At 37.9% G+C, this 6,775-nt stretch overlaps 1 long non-coding RNA gene across 1 annotated transcript; it reads left to right on the top strand.

Annotated features, from left to right (window-relative positions):
- The first annotated feature begins 1,524 nt into the window (after nucleotides 1-1,524).
- Nucleotides 1,525-3,588, top strand: LOC127902500 (uncharacterized). Its single transcript, XR_008054839.1, has 3 exons — nucleotides 1,525-2,048; nucleotides 2,404-2,472; nucleotides 3,365-3,588. It is a non-coding gene; the product is annotated as an uncharacterized LOC127902500 (long non-coding RNA).
- Nucleotides 3,589-6,775: the final 3,187 nt, after the last annotated feature.

The raw sequence follows: 6,775 nt of genomic DNA, 5'->3' as shown, positions 1-6,775 counted from the left end.
ACGAAGATGTACCGTACCTTGAGAGATCATTATTGGTGGCAAGGTATGAAGAGAGAGATAGCTGAATTTGTATCTCGGTGTTTAGTTTGTCAGCAGATTAAGGCTGAACATCAGAGACCTGCAGGGTTTTCTCAGCCGCTTCCTATCCCTGAGTGGAAATGGGAGCACATTACCATGGATTTTGTAACGGGACTTCCACGTACTCAGAGTGGTCATGATAGTGTTTGGGTAGTTGTTGATCGACTTACCAAATCTACTCACTTTTTACCATTCAAGACCACGTATTCGATGGACAAGTTGGGGAATATTTTTGTGGCAGAGATAGTTCGACTTCACGGAGCACCTGTGTCTATTATTTCAGATAGAGATTCCAGATTTACTTCTAAGTTCTGGACAAGCTTGCAAAAGGCTATGGGCACCAAGTTGAATTTCAGTACAGCTTTTCACCCACAGACTGATGGTCAGTCAGAGCGTACTATTCAGACCCTGGAGGATATGTTACGAGCTTGTATTTTGGAGTTTAAGGGTAGTTGGGACATTTATTTACCCTTGATGGAGTTTGCTTACAATAACAGTTATCAAGCTAGCATTAAGATGGCACCTTATGAGGCCTTGTATGGCAGGAAATGCAGAACTCCCGTATGTTGGGATGAGGTTGGAGAGCAGAAACTTTTTGGTCCCGAATTGGTTCAAAATACTAGTGAGAAGATACAGCTTATTCGGGAAAGATTAAAGGCAGCCCAGAACAGACAAAAGAGCTATGCAGATAAGCGTAGGCGAGAACTTGAGTTTGAAGTGGGTGACAAGGTTTTTATACGGATATCTCCTTGGAAAGGGGTACTTCGTTTTGGGAAGCGTGGGAAGTTGAGTCCACGATACATTGGACCTTATGAAATTGTGGAGCGTATTGGTCCGTTGGCATACCGATTAGCTCTAACACCTGAGTTATCTAGAATCCACAATGTCTTTCATGTTTCGATGCTCCGGAAGTATGTGTATGATCCTAGTCATGTGTTGTCGAGACAACCAATTGAGCTGAAAGAAGATTTGAGTTATGAAGAAGAGCCCGTGGAAATTCTAGAACAGAAGCATCAAGTCTTGCGTTCAAGAACTATTTCATTAGTAAAAGTGTTGTGGAGGAATCACACAAGAGAAGAAGCGACTTGGGAACGCGAAGACTTAATGCGAGCTCAATACCCTCACATGTTCTCAACAAATGTGTAAATTTCGGGGACGAAATTTTTATAAGGGGGGAGGATTGTAATATACGCACTTGGACTTTCTTAATAAAGTGCTGATTTTTATTTTCCTCTTCTCTATTAATTTTTAATTTCGTCACTATAGTTTAATTGGGATAAATTGAGCTCGATTATACGCGCCGATGGTCGGATTTTATTTTCGTAACGGGTCTGAAATTCGCTTAATTTGTATTAAGCTTAAAAAAAAAAAAAAAAAAAAAAAAAAAAAAAGGGGCAGAATTGTATAACTGGAAAGAGGGAAACGGGTTTTCCATTTTAGAGAGAAAGAACCCGAGAAGAGAGAGACAGATAGAGAGAGAAGTCAGACCCGTTGACCCGAGAACCCGACCCAGTAACCCGCGGATTGACCCAACGATTTCTCCCAACTCCAGCCACTTTACCGGCCGTGCTTGGTACCGATCTGAAGCTTGGAAGCAGACCATCGTATCCCTGCTGTTATCGTCGCCGGAAACTGGCCAGAACGCCGGTGATCGAGCTCGAAAAGTCGCGGCTTCGACCCGTTTTCGTTGCCGTTGATCCCGCCGGAGTTGTGACGCGCCACCACTTGGAACTGGTTCCTCACATCCCCAGCAACATTTCCCGACCAGCAACGACCGCCGGGGACGCCCGGAACTCGCCGAATGATCTCCGAAAATTTGCGGAACTTTGGAACTTCGATCCGCCGCCGGTAGCGCGCGTGGCGACTCACTGCCACCACCGTTGGATTCATCGAGGCCGGAACTAGCAGACCTAAGCTCCCCGTCATCGTTGACTGAAGTCCGGTCACCGTTGACCGGCAGGGGCAATTCGGTAAATTCATGAAACTTTGGGGTGAATTTGTAATTTTATGTAATCAGTGGACATTTCGGTAATTTTATGCCCTGAGGGTAATTTCGTAATTTCGGACAATGTGATTAATTTATGTAATCTGAATTGAGGACAATATGGGTATTAACGAATATGAGGATAATTTGGTAAAATCATGAAGTTTGAGGATAAGTTGGTAAAATATTGATGTTGGGGTATTTTGGTAATTTTGGCCTATAGGGGCATTTTGGTAATTTTATACATGCGGGACTAGTTTATCGTTAATAGATATTTGTTTCGAGATTTATTATATTAATTGGTTTTTACGGAGAATAATTATGGTGTTTTCCGTGATTAGGAGGATCCGCATCCGCGAACGAGAATCTACCCGCGGACGTTGTTGATACTGAGTCTAGACATCATCACTGTGAGTGGAATATACAAAACCTATTTTCATAGTATATGCTGATTTTCTTATATAGTACAGTATGTTTGAGAAATAAATGTTTAATGCGTTGATTTAATGATTTTCCAGCGAATTGACTTTTATTTATGTGTTGATATTTATTATAATTGAGAATGAGTTCGATTTATGATTTTATTAGCGTTTTTGAGTAAAAGCATGATATTAGAATTGAGCAGACTTGAGATATGTTGAATAGAAAGAAAATGAGATTTCAGATGGGATCATATGTTTACTATCAGTTTTGAAATCATTAGACAGTACCCTTCCCTCCAGATACAGAGATACAGATAAAAAGAGATACAGAAAAGAGATACAGATAAGATGAGATAGAGGCCTTTGGGGCCCGTCGGGACACACATAGAGGCTTTGGGCCGTGTGTTCGGGCGCTTTTGCCTTTTGGGGGCTTATGCATGCACAGTACAGATATATGAGATAAGAGATATGAGATATGAGATGAGATCGTCCCCATCTATCCGTTGTGGCTCCGGGGCGTGACGTTACCCAGATAGTGCGTTATTGCCTGGCCGTTGTAGCCCGGATATGATCAGATTATCCCTTGGGTACTTGTTTGATGACAGTTTTTAGTATTCAGTATTTAATATGAGTATGGTGATTCCATCGATTTTATGCAGATTTATTATTGTAGTTATTCAATTTGAATTAAATGAGTTTATGATATTTTGAGAAATTGATTTGAGAATTGATTTACGAAATTGAAATTGATTTAAGAAAAGATTTGAGAAAGATTAAATGATTTTGAATAATTTATTAAAGTATCAGCACCTACTATCCACTCACTGAGCTCACTGAGTTTTATACTCACCCCTCTTTTATTATATTTTTCCCCCCACAGGAGATTTACAGGTACATCAGTCAACCCAGTAGTGAACGTTAGTTTGATATTGTGGTCACGTGATGGTGCTAGAAGTCGTGGATTTTATTATTATATTCGAAATTTGTGTTATTATTTTATGTTATTAAGGATAATCGTTGTATTTTAATATTCGGATGATTTTGGTGATATTTGAGAAGTTGGTTTGAGAAGTTGGTTATGGAGGATGTTTGGTTATTAAATTATTTCGGGAGTGTTATTTTGTCAATTGCAGGGTTGGATATGTTTTATTTATAAGGGAGACTCTGCCGAAATTTTTATAGAATTGTTATTAATTCGATTTTACGAGTTTAGATAGACTCGCCCTGGGGGAGGTTGCGGGGCGGGTCGTTTCAATTTTATTTGTCATAAATCTGTTAGAACTTTCTTGGGAAGTTGAAACTACAAATTAAGTGTGGGTTTCAAAGTTTCATTGTGGGATTCACATCAATAATGACTAAAATCTATGTTGTTACTCATGGTTTAGTTAATCAGCATAATGTTGTCTGGGCATTACTGAAGGCTATTGATGTGCAATTTATAACCTCAGATAAGGCACTAGCCAGCACCCTAATAATGAAGCTTTCACCTATAAAGGTCGTCGGCGTCAGAGGCATATGTGAGCACATCATGCAGATGAAGGATATTGCAGCTCAGTTGAAACTTCTTGAGGTTGACATGTGTGGAAAAGTCACTTGGTTTCTATCCTATTTTTAAGGAAAAAAGATAAGGATAGAATTTTAATTTTTAGATAGAGTTTGTTTCCTTATTTCTTGGTCTGCAGTTAGTTGTTTACTTTCCTACTCTTGTACGTTACGTAGTTTAGAATCTATATATATGTATTATGTAATCCTATTGTAAAAATAAGAAAATGAGATACATATTTCTTCAATAATTTTCTCATGGTATCAGAGCCGCTCTTTGATTCTTGGGTTTAGTTATCAATTCTATTTGAATACCAATGTCAAAGAATAGCAAGCAAGAACTTCTGAGTTATCTTCAGAGCAGTCGCAACGGCATCTACAACCATCAAGTTATGTTTCTAATGATAGTCCATCCTTCATATCACAACCCATAAATTGAATGGTCAAACTTTTCTTTAGTGGTTCCAATCTGTGAAGATGTTTATCAGAGGTAAATGGAAGATTGGTTACTTTACTGGTTCAATTAAAGAACCAACTGAAGAAGACCCAAAGTTTCCAACTTGGGATGCTGACAACTCAATGATCATGTCATGGTTAGTGAATTTAATGGAACCTGAGATAGGTCAAACTTACTTGTTTCTTCCAACAGCAAAGGATTTGTGGGATGCTGTCACCGAGACCTATTCTGATTTGGGAAATTCGGCTCAGATTTATGATCTGAAAACCAAAATTCGAGAAACCAAAAAAGGTAGTCAAGGAGTGACTAAATACTACAATTTTTTGAAGGGCTTATGGCAAGAGTTAGATCACTACTATGATGGCGAGTGGGAAAGTACTGTTGATAGTGCTAAATACAAGAAGATGTTAGAAAAAGGGCGTGTATTTAAATTCTTAGCAGGTTTGAGTTCAGAACATGTGGCTGCTGATGTGTCTTGCAAGAATGATTCCAATATATGGTCCAAAATTTCATTAAGCAAAAGTTTGCCACGTTTTGCCAATTGACAACTGCCTTGAAAATTTCCCACCTCTTCATCTTTGATGGAAAGATGAGTTAAATGCAATTATAAGAGTGGTGTTTGGTTCTTGGGCCATGTAATCAATCTTATGCTACACCATTGCTTGTGATTACAAAAGACTCAGAAGTATCAAATATTCGCAGAATATATCCATATCTGGAGGTTCGATTCTAAATTTCTACTCTTGATTTTTATAGGCATGTTATGTTATACTTCCATATGAAAATCATATTTAAGTTTATTTTCACCCTCTCCCTTAGGACTATAATTTATTTCAGTTTATGGGTGAATACATATCTTAAGCAAACTTTTAATGTAGTATTAAAAATTAGTAAAATAATTTACTAGTAACTACTTCTTAATTTAAATTAGTTTCATTTATATCTCATGAGGGGATAATTTAGGTGATGAGATCATTTCGATGCTGTGAAGAAACTATAGCAGGAAAGGTACGTGAGGACATAGAGTTTTGAGGCATTAGGATTTACATGAGAATGGCTTAGAGGTGAGATGCTTGTTAAGTGATTTAAATCTTTTGTTAACTTTCGTATTTCATTTGTGAATTATTATGGTACGCATTGGTAAAATCAAATGTTAAAGATTTTACCTTAGATTGTAAGAATAAAAGGTTCTCTTGAAAATTTGTGGATGATGTATTATTTTGCTCATTTATTTTTTCTATTGTCTATTTGTGATAGATTAATGGGCACTTGGTTTTATTTTTTGTATTAAAGTTATTAATTTGACACATTGATATATATATTTTTTTGGATAAGAAAATTGATGCCTTTTTAATCAAAGCATTAGCATTGGTTTATTCATTTAATGTTTCATTGTCTTTTTGAATAACTGTTAGTTTTTTTATCTTATTTTTTTATGTGAATACCACTTATTGGTGGGGGATTAGGCGGGACCTCTATCTGTCATTTAGAATAGATAATGAAAAATACATGTGGAGGGGAACATAAACCAAAACCTCCAATCAAGAGAAAAAATATAACAGTAAAAGAAATGATTAAGGCATAACCTAATAGAAGCCACATAATAAAATGACTAATGCAGACGGTGATAATATCTCTTACGATACTTGCGGCCGACAAGTAATTTAATGCCCTTTTTTGAATGATCGACAAAGCTAAAATCAGGGTTAGAGTCAATTCTCTCATAATTCTCAGGTGTAGACAGAAAGTGGTCATTATTTGCCAAGTGCTCGTCAGAACAATCATCATTATTAGCATGAGAATTGTAATGCCTAAAATATGTGCTAGATGCTCGATGAAGATGTGGATTATACTCACCAGGTTCTCGGATCCTAGAATCATGAGTCGTGACATCCTAGCCAATCGGCTCCTGAATGGAAGTAGAGTTTGTAGCATTAGCTCAGTTCCTTGTAGGTAAGACAATCAGAGACCCCGCATCTGCAATCTGCTTAGTGATGAAAGACTCAGGTCGTGGAGTATCTAAGGGTTGTGCAGTATTTAACGGCAGAGCTTCAGACTTCTTATTATCTACTCTGGTCTGCCAGTTCCCACTTGGCCACTAGGGACGGAGCCCCGAATTGGTCACATAACACGTCTCAATGTATGGTCAAGCTGCTTGCAGGAAGCACAATAGAGTGGGGTTTTCTAAAAAATTACACTCTGCCAAAATCCAAAATCTCTCACACCGATTCATATCCGTGGCAACGGAGGTTGAGTGACATCATACTCCATTAACACCCTACCTATAGAAGG

This window comes from Citrus sinensis, chromosome 5, assembly GCF_022201045.2.
Source record: "Citrus sinensis cultivar Valencia sweet orange chromosome 5, DVS_A1.0, whole genome shotgun sequence".
NCBI classification, from domain to species: domain Eukaryota; kingdom Viridiplantae; phylum Streptophyta; class Magnoliopsida; order Sapindales; family Rutaceae; genus Citrus; species Citrus sinensis.
The sequence above is the reverse complement of the archived record's forward strand: the minus strand, read 5'-3'. Positions and strand labels throughout refer to the sequence as shown.